The following is a 13,001-nucleotide window of genomic DNA, read 5'->3' on the forward strand; positions in this document are numbered from 1 at the left end:
ATGTGAAATCTGGTCTGTGTGTGTTGAGAAGCCACTGAATTCTGCATAGAAATTTAAATCATGCCAACTAGAGCTGAGAAGTTTCTCCTCGAATATTGTCTGTTTCTAGGCCCTGCGTTTCATTTTATGTATATATATATATATTTTTTTTTTTTTCAAAATTGTGTATGTATCCAGGGCTGGGAAGGTGGCTTAGTGGTAGAGTGCTTGCTTCGCATGCATGAAGCCCTGGGTTTGATTCCTCAGCAACACATAAGCAGAAAAAGCCGGAAGTGGTTCTGTGGCTCAAGTGGTAAGGCACTAGGCTTGAGCTGAAGAGCTGAAGGACAGCGTCCAGGCCAAGAGTTTAGGCTCCATGACTAACAACAACAACAACAACAACAAAAGTATGTATCCAAGTACATATACAAATTTTATATATATATATTTATATACATGAGAGGTTTATATGTAAATCAATTACTACATAATTACTCTCTATCATGAATCCATCAAGTGGTAGAGTGCCAATGTGAGCAAGCACAAGGCTCAAGTCCAAACCCAGGTATCAGTATTTACCACTATCAGGGGATGGAGAGTTTATTTCTATTCCACTTAGAGGTTCCCTAGGTAACTGTCTTATTTTGTCACTATATATGAGGCTATCTGCAATTAATACCACTGTCATAAATTCTTGATGGCTATATAAATACGTGAGAACATTTAGGGAGATGTGTAAAAAGCCAACAGCCTCATACCTCACTGCCAACTTGATGCCAAGTCCCAGTCAACTGTCCTTGCACTCTGTGCTTGAGATCTTTCTAGCCCAGGCCTCCAATCAGGTCCTGGCATTTCTATTTTTCTTTCTAATTGTTATTTCTTTCTGAGGTTCTCATCTTTCCTCTTGTTAAATGTTAAAGATTTGACATCAGTTCTTCTAATCAGACTTCCTCTTCTTCCTAAGTTCCCCCTTTCACAATGCACCTGTAGTACCCATTGTTGACCTCCAAAAGGAAATACATTATATTTTGCTTTGAATATTTTTCTTTCTTCTTATTAGGTTGTGACCTTTGTAGGATTAGAACCTAGAGCTATATATATATTCAGCAATTGGTTAATTGGGGGACATGATATTTTTTAACCAAAAGACTTGTTTACATGTGATTGGTCACACTTTTATTATTGCAGAATTTTATTATATGTTTTTCAAATAGGACAATAAAAGCCATAATTATATCAGGTAATCAAAAGCTAACCTGATTAACAATGTCATAGGGGGAGCAGTAATTTTTTAAAGCATGTTAAATGAAAATATACTGTATATTTCATAAATAGCAAGAAGACTTTTAATGTTTTTTCTTACAAAGAAATGATATATGTAGTTACTTGTGCTTACTCTGATTCCAACAGAACAAAATCTATACATAATATCTCATAAATATAGTTGCAAATATAATTTTATGGGTCAATTAAAACTTGAATGGTAGAAAAGATGCATTTGATATCATAAAGTATCAACCCAGACATATTTCTTTCTGATTAGATTATGGTTTATCCCTCTTATTGCAACTCATTCTTCATACCATGTCAGCTTCTTTTTCTCTAAGCCAAGGAGGTCTTCCTGTTGATGGAAATGGGCCAGTCTTCAAATAATCAATATTAATTGGCCCTTACTGTATGAATTTCTTCCTCCTCCTCCTCCTCCTCCTCCTCCTCCTCCTCCTCCTCCTCCTCCTCCTCCTCCTCCTCCTCCTCCTCCTCCTCCTCCTCCTCCTCCTCCTCCTCCTCCTCCTCCTCCTCCTCCTCCTCCTCCTCCTCCTCCTCCTCCTCCTCCTCCTCCTCCTCCTCCTCCTCCTCCTCCTCCTCCTCCTCCTCCTCCTCCTCCTCCTCCTTCTTCTTCTTTAATCCTGGGGCTTGAACTCAGGGCTTAGTCACTGTCCCTGAACTTCTTTTACTCAAGGCTAGCACTCTACCATTTGAGCCAAACCACCACTTCCAGCTTTTCCTGTTTATGTGCTATAGAGGAATCGAACCCAGGGCTTCATGTATGATAGGCAAGCACTCTACCACTTAACCACATTCCTAGCCCATTGTGAAAAGCGCTTATGGTTGCATCTACTATTCTACAATAGAATCCTTATCTGTGATAGTACAAGAAAATAAATTACTCCATAACACTTGCCATCTGAATTTATCTTCCTGTGGGAGAAAAAATTTTCACTTGGCATATACTTGCTGTGAAGGAACATATTAAGGTGGGATTTCTTTTGGTATGAGGGTGGAAAATTTCCAGGCATTGTCTGGAATACAGTAGTGAGATAAAATAAAGCAAATTGCCTTTTATAGTACAGTAAGAAGATATTTTAGCTTATTCTGGCAAGTTCAAAGGATGGAAAGTTCTTGGAGGAAGTGAGTCTGAAGAGTCCCTCATATTATCAAGAAGCTAGTTGGGTTTTCTTTTTAAAATATACAACATGGTGTGGAAGAGAAGGATGTGATGCTTTTGTCAAAAGTAAATCCTCCTGAGATTCAATCACCTGCAGCATAGTCATAGAGCTCTAGTTCAGCTTTTCTCACATCTGGATATCTTTTTATGTGTGTGGATATAATTGAATTTTGAGCAGAGGCTGCATTGAGTTTATGACTCATCTACCTAGACAGACATCAGTTTCCTTGAGCTCCTCCTACCCCTTCTAATGCATTGGAAAATGGTAGGTACTGAAATCCACCATTGGAACATGAGATAGTACCACACCAACCATACCAATCTTGTAAATAGTTTTATAATTTTGCAAAATTGAAAATAAGTTCCATTTGTTTGAGCCATTGGATAATGGAATTCTTTTTGCTGAAGTGTCTTATTCTATTAACAACAATTTTCCGTGCTTTCTTGTAGTGATTTATGATAGTTTATTATTCTGGTTATTTAATGCTTCAATAAAAGCTTCCAACCATTTTAGTACTTATGGAAGAGATTGTCAGTGCCCACTCCACCAAAAAAAAGAGACATTGGAGAAGAGTGGGAATGTCAGAAATTAAGAAGTAAATGCAAGCAGAAAATGAAAAGTCAGAAATGAGGAGGAAAAATAGAGATTCTGGGAGAAAACTGTATTTTCTTTGACATTTTTACTAGTTGTTTTGTTTAAAGACTAAAGACAAGCAACCACAATAGAGTAAAGGACTTAGGCGTCTCCCATTAGTGGCTTTTGGGTTGTATGACATTTCCTTCCTCAGCTCTTAGTTGTCTTCATTAATGAATCCTTTGCCTTACAGAAAATAGGCATAGAACCCTGATTTCAGAAGTAATGGTCTGTTTCATGGTATTCTTCAAGCTTCTCCCTTTACCGCTACCATATAGCTACATGTTTCCCCATGCCTTTTATTATAGACTTCTCTATTTCAGCAGTGTCTTCCTTGTATGTTCTAAGAGAAATTCTCAATAGATATCAAAACTACTGTGGGTATCTTGGAGGATCTTTAGAGAAGGATCAATCCCTTCTTCTTGTATGATGAGTTATTTATTGTAAAACTGTTTCCTTGACTCTAAAATTGAGAGGAAGTCACAAGTTCATAAATATATGGAAGTAGCAACAGATTTACAAAATTCCTATATATAAAGTTAGTAATCATCTTTAAAATGCTATCAGAAAACACATAAATACTTAGGTAATGGATTATGTACCTTGACTCTATAGGCCAGAAACATTAATTAGCCATTTTCAGCTATGAATTTGTATCCTGTGGATAACAGCAGTAAAATCTACAGGTGCTTGCTATGTATTACATAATTCACTGATTACACTTACAATTCTTCACAGACTCTATTTGGGAAATAGTAAATACTTTGATCTGAAAATTTATGTATGTCATAAAATTTCCCCCAAATATATGTGAAAATATATGAGAAAAATACTACTTAGAAAAGAATAATACATGATTTAGTATTATTCTTTTCTAAGTAGTATTTTTCTCAAATAAAATCTTAAGACTGATTCATTTATTCATAAATAATTTATCCTTTTGTGAAAATCTCATAGATTTTCTAATGGATTCTCAAAGTTGTGTAGTTCACTTGAGATACTAAAGAAATGAAATCTATGCCCTTTCTTTAAAAAAAGAAAAGGGTAGAAGAAGCAGATAATGCTTTAACATGAAGAAATGTTAAAGTAATATAAATTTTAGCAATATGAGGCTCAATGTAAGACTATGAATATAATTATTTCATTTTTCATTTACTTGCACAGGGTTATATTTTAATGAAAGGATTTTTTTGGGTTTTCATTAACTGTACAAAATCATGAGCTTCATTATGCCTCTCATTCATATGTACAATATACTTGAACATATACAAAGTATGTATGTACATATATATTTTGATTATGTATTACTTCCATTTCCCCCACGTTCCCTTCAGTCTCCTAGATACTCTCTTTTTCATTTCCCTGGTTTTTCTCATCTAGACAGTCCATAAAGGAGAAAACATACTATATTTGTCGGTATGAGTCATGTCTGTTTCACCTAATATCGTAATCTCCAATTCTATGTATTTTTCTGCAAATGGCATATTTTCATTCATTTGTATGGTTGAATAATAATCTATTTTGTGTGTTTGTATGTGTTTGTGCATCAATCTACCTCTCTATCAATCATGTTTTCTTTATATGTTCATCTGTTGATGATTTAGGATGCTTTAGGATGATTCTACAAATGGATTGTTAAGTCCATCTGAATGAAACTCCTTGTATTTTTGTGAATTGCTCTTGAAATTGTAGTCAGATATTGGAGCTAATACAGTGATTTAAACCAAGCACACATTCAAGATCTGAATTACTTTGCGACTGCCATTAATTCTTTTGAACAGTTAGTTGATATTATCTTTTTTTCAAAGATATTAATAGACCAGAATTTCATCTGGGGCTGAGGTCAGATAACACTTTTTTTTTTGTCGGTTGTGGGGCTTGAACTCTAGGCTTGGGCACTGTCCCTGCTTTCTTCAGCTGAAAGCAAGTGCTCTACCACTTGAAGCACAGGGCCACTTCCTGCTAGTAATTCTTATAGTCCCACATTATGGAATTCTCCACAAAGAGTCTGGGGATATCAGTGTCACAATGATTTTTCAATGGCCATCATTCTAGCTGATAGTGGTTCTTCAGTTCTTCTGTACACTGTATTTTACCCTTCTCCCATAGCCATCTTGATCTTCCACAATTATAGACAAAGCTTAAGGTTCTCCATTCAAAAGGATGTTAGAAAATTAATAATAATAATAATAAGCCAGCTGCTGGTGGCTCATGCCTGTAATCCTAGCTACCCCGGAGGCTGAGATCTGAGGATTGCAGAGTCTGTGAGACTCTTATCATCACTAAACCACCAGAAAACCAGAAGTGCTGTTGTGGCTCAAGTGATAGAGCACTAGCCTTGAGTTGAAGAGCTAAGGGACAGTGCAAGTATGTTAGAATACACTTTTCTCCTAAGAACGTTAGCTTTGAGTTTAATAAGTTGTGATCATCTGTCTACACCAGTACTCACTCCTCATTATTTTTGCCATTTCTCTTCTTTGGAATTTTGGACTATATATCTACGTTTTGAGGCTAGAAGTTCATTCTAGCATCCTCAGTGATATTTGTAAATATTCTTTTAGGGACTAACTTTGAACACTATTCAGTATCTTTACCTTTCTAAAATAGGGAAAATCAATTTTAATCTCTGTTGGGACAGCCAGCCTATTCCTACCATCATAATTGTTATTGTGGATGTAGAGACCAACAAGGAAACAATACAGAGGGGCTAACTTTACTGAACAAGTTTCAGAAAAGATTTCACAGAGAAGCTGAAAACTGAATGCAGTATTGGGGGGGGGAGGGAGGGACAGTAGATTAGTTAAATATGCCTATAGAGAATAACACAAAGTGGGACTTGAGAAACTAAGCTTAGAGAAAAATATAGTGGTTCTTTTTCAAAGTGATAAGCAATTTTATGTGAAAGTAGTTTTACATGTGAGAACAGAGTAATGACAGACAAGGTTTAAATCAGGGAAGTATGGGGTGCCTTTTCAGTATTCTAAATAAGAATTCTAAATAAGAAATCCTAAATAAAGAATTATTACATATATTAAGGAGAATTTTATAGCTTTATGGACATTTTATTGACAGGTCTTGTTTGTGTTTGGGGCTGTTCATATATTTAAACAAGGTCGGTAAACATAAATCTTACTGATTTTAAGCTTCCGCTATATTCAAGCCAATTATTTTTCCCCATGCTGTAATTTGTCCTCAGACAACTTCTGCTCAAATATTCACCCTGTCTCTGCTTTCTCTCTGTGTTTGAGTTGCTTCCTATGATCTGATTTTATACCCACTTGTCACCAAACTTTAATAAACAATGAACAAAAAGGAATGGAGAAACCAAAGCTTCTCTCCTCAATTTTCCTGAGGCATTCTTACTGGCTACATCTCTTCAGTGGCTCCAACTCTGAATATCACTCCATTGTTCCTCTTTATTCTTGGGTCTTTATATCCAAGCTGCCACTTCTGGATCCCAGGGCCCTGTCTTTGCTGAACCAATCTTTCTTGTTGAATCTCAACCTGTATGAAGTTTCCTTCATTAGCCAACGGTTTTCATGCAGTATGTGTAAGCAATGTGCAGGCATTTCTTAATGGATTAATGTACTTCACTCTAACTCGGTATCATACATGGTTCTTTGCAACATTTTTTAGAAATGCTTCTCCTCTGAATCCATGCAAAGAAGTGAAATTAAAATGTTTCTTTTTAGGTCCTCAGATTCATAATTGCTGCTAATATTGAATATTTTTACATTAGACTTAGCCCTTGGCTACCAAGCCATTTAATCTGATTAGATTTCTTTCCAGAATTTATAACTTTGGAAAACTTTCTGGTGCAATATAAGAGAAATTTTGAATTTTAAACTCACATGCAGGATATAAATAACTCTGAATAAGGTGAGATTGCATCCTTATCAATTCACTGCATTCCACTACCATCACCACCACCATCATTTATTTCTCTTCTATATTACACAGCCCTAAGAATCATTACACTTCCTGGCGCCATGCCAGCTGCAGGCCATGCGCCAGTCTCTGGTGGGCCGGCTTCCAGCTGCCCCTGTGCGCCCTGCCCCGCCCAGCCGGCCCAGTCCCGCTGCCACGGGCCGAGTGTCCCTCCGCCACGGGCAGAGTATCAGTTACTAAGCACCCCCCCCCCTCCCCGCGCGGGCGATTTCTGCTTAGTCATTGTCTTCCAGGGAATGGCACCTTCAGTCTGAAATCGATGCCTCTGAGGCAGCCGCTTGGCCTCCGGCCGCCCCGACCGCCGCTCCGCCGCCCTCCGGACTTCCAGGCCCCAAGAGCACACTGGCCTCCACCACGCGGGCCCGGCGCTCGCTCATGCCTCTCCAGCCGGGACACCACGTCCAGCCCCGCTGCTGCCTCCCGGCCCTCCCGTCCACCGCCCCGCCGCGCCGCCACCCGGCTCCTCTGGCGGCTGCCTCCATGTGCACCTACAGCCGCGCTGCTGGGGCGCTCCTGGAGCAAGCCAGCACCCTGCACCTGCAGACTGGGAACCTCCTCAACTGGGGCCACCTGCTCAAGAAGTGCCAGTCCACGCACAGCGAGGAGCTTCGAGGTGGTATCCAAAAGACCTTGAATGAATGGAGTTCCCAAATCAGCCCAGATTTGGTCAGGGAGTTTTCAGATGTCTTGGAATGCACTGTATCTCATGCAATAGAAAAGATAAATTCCGATGAGAGAGAAGAAATGAAAGTTTCTGCAAAACTGTTCATTGTGGGATCAAATTCCTCATCATCAACTAGAAATGCAGTTGACATGGCCTATTCAGTCCTTGGAGTTGCACAGCTGGATTCTGTGATCATTGCTTCACTGCCTATTGAAGATGGAGTTAATCTTTCCTTGGAGCATTTACAGCCTTACTGGGAAGAATTAGAAAACTTAGTTCAAAGCAAGAAAGTTGTTGCTATAGGAACATCTGACCTAGACAAAACACAATTGGAGCAGCTGTATCAGTGGGCACAGGTAAAACCAAATAGTAACCAAGTTAATCTTGTCTCCTTCTGTGTAATGTCACCTGATTTGACTGCATTTGCTAAACAGTTTGATATACAAACTACTGACTCACAATGATCCAAAAGAGCTGCTTTCTGAAGCAACTTTCCAAGAAGCTCTTCAGGAGAGCATTCCTGACATCCAGGCACAGGAATGGGTGCCACTGTGGCTACTGAGATACTCGTCATTGTGAAAAGTAGAGGGATTATCAAATCAAAAGGCTACATTTTGCAAGCCCAAAGAAGGGGTTCTTAACTACAGCTTGGGTCATCTTAATTTGCGGATCTGTATTTTTCTTGAATATAAGATAAAATTGAAATGTATAAAAATCTAGCTGTTGCCTATAAAAAGTGTCATTGAGGCAAATATTCTTCAATCTTTCTTTTGGCAGTATGTTGTCTGTCACGTTTTGAATACTTCTCGTGCCTCCTTATCAGTCCACTCACATGAACTATTATTTTCATTAAGCTATTATTTTCTAATTGAAATCTATATACAAAATACTTAAAATATATTTTCCTTTATTTTTATGAGTAACAGATATCAAGAAGATTGGTTGTTAGATATATTTTGGCTTAGTATCAGGGTAATGTACATACATATTTTTATTTCCAAAATTCATTAATTGCTTCTACTCTGTAGTATAACTAAGCAATTTAATTACAATTGTTAAAACAAATATTGGAAGATATTTTTCCTGTTATTGATAAAATAATTTTTCTCAGAATAACTGGAGCAGCTGGGATCTACTAGTGAGGTAAATAAAATTCATTCTTCAATACATGAATGAAACAAAAAATTTTTTACGTGTTCTTCCTTGCAGTTTAGTTACAATGATATAACCATGTATTCTTGTATTTCTCTTCCTATTAGTTAGAGACATACCAAAGTAAGTCTAGAAAAGGGATTAGAAATTTCAAAATTATCATTTAAGTGTTTTACAAATGTTGTTTTATCATCTACAGATTTTCTGCATTTCTTATTCCATCCTTGGTATATGGCTATTCATTCAGGGATACCTGAGTCAATTGCACATGCCATGTGCTTAGCACTTTGGGCTCTGAAGAGAAGGACAAAGGGGCCACAGATTAAGTTGTAAAACATGACATATTTGTTCCCCATTAGTAACTGACCTGAAGGAACTAAAACCAGACAAAGATGAGAGGGAAAAAAATCTTTGATATAATTCAGGGCCAACATTGTCTATTTAAACAACTTTGTTTGAGATGTGGTCTTAAACTTTATTTCGTTTTTGTGCTAGGAACTGAATCCAGATCCTTGTATATGCTAAGCACATACTCTAGCACTAAACTACTTCCACCCTACTCTTAACTATTTTAAAACAGAACAATGTAATCAAAACTTTAGAGCTAAAAGACAGTAATTCAGTTAAATTCTCACTAGTTTAAAAAATAGAAAATTACAAATAAATGACTTTTGATATATACTAAAGGTCTTCTTTGCTTTATAAATTTTTATCTATGACTGAAGCAATTTAAACATTTTTTAAACCTCTTTTTAAACCTAGGCCAAATAAAATTATTTTTGTTCAATTTTTTTCATCTTAGGGAAAAGAACTCTGGTTCCATATTCAAAATACAGTAGACCCCTTGCCTAAGAAAAGTTTTGTGGCTTACTGGTTAGATAATTTAAACATTAGAAATATAATGTGAAAACTGATTTACCTGCTAAAACTTGTTTAGACGTTGTGCTGCTTAAAGCCTTCTAGTTTTTCTATAAATTGTGTGCAGTATTATTAAATATAATTTGGAAATGTACAATTTTTTCATATAAGTCTTCACATGCCCATTTTATTTTAAGATCTGTGTGATGAACTGGCTGGGCTATTTTGATGGGGAACTTTAATATCACATTTATTGTCTTTTATAATCTAGGCCTTAAAAGCTGTATATTTTGAAGAATTATTTTGAAAGTTGGGGGGGAAACCCTTATATTACTAGTGTATCCAAATGTCAGCAGGAGTTTTTTGTGACCTCCCTCTTCCACTTTTGAAAAAGAAACATCATAAATTCATTTTTGTGAAGGGGATCATATATAGAATTTTCTTTATTTTTATTTTTTCAGAGCTGAGGACCAAATTCAGGGCCACTGAGCTTCCACTGAGCTAAATCCCTAAACCCATGTATAGAATTTTCAAATTAGCTTTTTTTGTTCCTGTTTTACTCTCTATAACCTTACTTAATGACACTTTAAAGGCCTTACAATTTTTCAAGCTGATGTTTATAGAACTTTTTTCATGAGCTTTCAGAATATGGTCATTACTTTTCAGATATTTAAGGACAATATTTAAAAGCCATAAAATGAAGAGTGGGTAATAGTACAGATAATTGCTTAAAACTGAAACCTAAGTTATCAATAGTGTACATCACAGATACGTTACTGGGATGATATGAATGCAATGACCTGAGGCAAAAAGAATATATATATTTAATTTTTCCCAGTAAATAAGCTGTAGCTTACTACACTTCCAAAATACACTAGAGCCTTACTTTAACACAATGTACTGTGACTTGGAATTTGTTTTACAATGAAACTACCTTGAATTCCCATGGAAAAAATCATACTCACCAGAAGAACCAACTGTTTTGTATGAATGGTTCTGACTCTTTTTACACCAGAGCTAAGTAGGATCTTAATCTTCAGTGACTGAAGGTCTAAGGCTCATTTAATTATCTCTGTAAGATTTTCTTCCTAGGTTTTCCACTTGGTGTTTGTAGTTGTTGGAAATGTAAACAACTGATATATTCATTGTATATTATATTGGCTGACAATTCCTTTCTGCCAAATGTACCTTTAGAGAAATATGAAACTGTTTTAATGAGAGTTTAAATCATTTGTGTCATTGTTTTCATACTCAATATGCCAACTTAGGATTCTAAACCTTTTTTTCATCATTAACTTATGTACCACATCTTATTATACCTGTCTTTTCCCCATAAAAATGGTGATGGGATATGTAGATTTTATTTTTAAAAATAGGTAACATGACTTTTATTAATACTTTCACAGTTTTCAGAAGTAGAGATACATTCAGAAGGGAAAGTGTTTTAAATTAGATCATTCTTATGTGTCGGTAGCAGTGTACTAAAAGATAAATGGCAAAATTATTATTTAAATATCCACTATTTTTCCTTTTTCCTATTATGAACTGAACTAAAATAAAGCATGAGTTGTTTGTTTTTTTTTTAAAAAAAGAATCATTACATTTCCTATATTTGTAACAGAATAAACGTTTAAACATAATATTACAGAATATTGCCATGTTAGGGCCAAAATGTCCCCCAAAATACACTTTACACACCAGATTGAAATGACTGAATACAGAGCAATAAAACTTTTTCCTGGGTTTGAATTCATCTGTTATCTTTTTTGTTCCTGGAGGAACTAGAGTTTGAACTCAGGGCCTCACACTTGCTGGGCTGTAGCTTTACTACAATGTCTCCAACAATGTTTTGTTTTGTTTTGTTACTGATTATTTTGAATATGGAGTCTAGGAGACTTTAGCACTTTGCCTGTCCTGAAACCATGTTCCTCTGGATATCAAGCTCCTGAGTCGCTCAGTTTCTAGGCATGAAACACTGGTGCACAGATGCCATCTATTTTAGTTGGTTTTTGTATAAAAATACCACAATTATTCATTATTGTTCTTCTGCGTGAATTTATCTAGGTTTTCCAAAACTATTGAAGTTATTGTTTTTTTTTCCTGATTTAATATTCTTAGTACATTGTTCAAAAATAAACTGACTGTAGATGTATGAGTTCATTTATTCTATTCCATTCCATTGTTCTATGTGTGTATTTTTTTGTAAAATTACATGCTGTTTTGATTATGACAGATTTAAAACATATTGTAAAATCTAGTAATGTGATGCCCCCAGCTTTGATTGTGTTTTTGTTTGTTTTTGTTTTTGTCGGTCATGGTGCTTGAACTCTGGGCTTAGGCGCTGTCCCTATGCTCTTTAGCTCAAGGCAAGCACTCTACCTATTGAGCCACAGTACCACTTCTGCTCCCCGTCTCTTGAGATTGATATTTCTAGTTATTTCCCTATTTCTTGGTGGTATCCATAATTTCACCTTCACCTCTGTGTTCTGTCTCTGTCTCTGTCTCTCTCTCTCTGAAATTCAATTCACTTAAACACTGTAAAACCATCTGTTTCCTGCTGGGACCTTAACTGCAAATTTCTGAATTGGTTTCTTTTATGTGTCTTTAATATACAATTTGAGACATAAATGGTATTCAATTAGGGAACAAATGAACTGTTGACTACATATAATATGTGAGATTAGTTTCTAGGCTAAAACCCCCTACATCTTGACTCATGAGACACTAATTAAAATGTACTATATAACTGCTTTGCAAAAGTGTTGAGTTCAAATTTTCATTATGGTTAAGGCCACATTATGAATGCTTCAGTCATTAATTTATGACAATGCTTACTTGTTGAATTGTGCTGGTATTTAACTTCTGTTTTAACACTGAGGCAGGATACCACTGGACTTAGCTATTACTCACATGCCTAGCTGAGGAATGGAATTACCACTGAGATATGATTAGATAGGAGCTTTCAGTTTTGGCATTTTCATTTCTGTGACTGTGAAGCTTAGTAGAGTGAGTCTAAAATTTATTCAAGGATGTATAATTTATTCTTTCATTTAAGAATCACACCACAGTTTTCTTGCTTGTCATGCCCATGCCAATGGCCAGATTTCATAAGCCATCAGTCTTTCTTTTCATCCTTCCATCATTATGTATTCAAGGGGCCTCTGCCACTTCCCTTAAGTTTGTAGCAGATGTAACATGAGTATAATTGTCCCAGGTTCAATATTTGCCAAGCAATAAGCAGTTTATTGGTCATTTGTAAGAAAAATAATTCCTGAAATTTTTATATATTTTGTTTACAGGGAGCCAAGATCTGTTCAGTA

General features: G+C 36.2%; 1 long non-coding RNA gene and 1 pseudogene across 1 annotated transcript; one reads left to right on the top strand and one right to left on the bottom strand.

The window, feature by feature from the left end:
* The first annotated feature begins 7,487 nt into the window (after nt 1-7,487).
* On the top strand, nt 7,488-8,840 carry LOC122099587 (annotated as a pseudogene).
* A 300-nt stretch (nt 8,841-9,140) lies between these two features.
* LOC122099588 lies at nt 9,141-11,934 on the bottom strand. Its single transcript, XR_006145964.1, has 3 exons — nt 11,924-11,934; nt 11,578-11,584; nt 9,141-9,571 (listed from the first exon to the last, which is right to left on the bottom strand). It is a non-coding gene; the product is annotated as an uncharacterized LOC122099588 (long non-coding RNA).
* Between the last annotated feature and the right edge of the window lie 1,067 nt (nt 11,935-13,001).

The sequence above is a fragment of the Dipodomys spectabilis genome, unplaced genomic scaffold (genome assembly GCF_019054845.1).
Source record: "Dipodomys spectabilis isolate Male_0828 unplaced genomic scaffold, ASM1905484v1 ptg000522l, whole genome shotgun sequence".
In the NCBI taxonomy this organism is placed as follows: Eukaryota; Metazoa; Chordata; class Mammalia; order Rodentia; family Heteromyidae; genus Dipodomys; species Dipodomys spectabilis.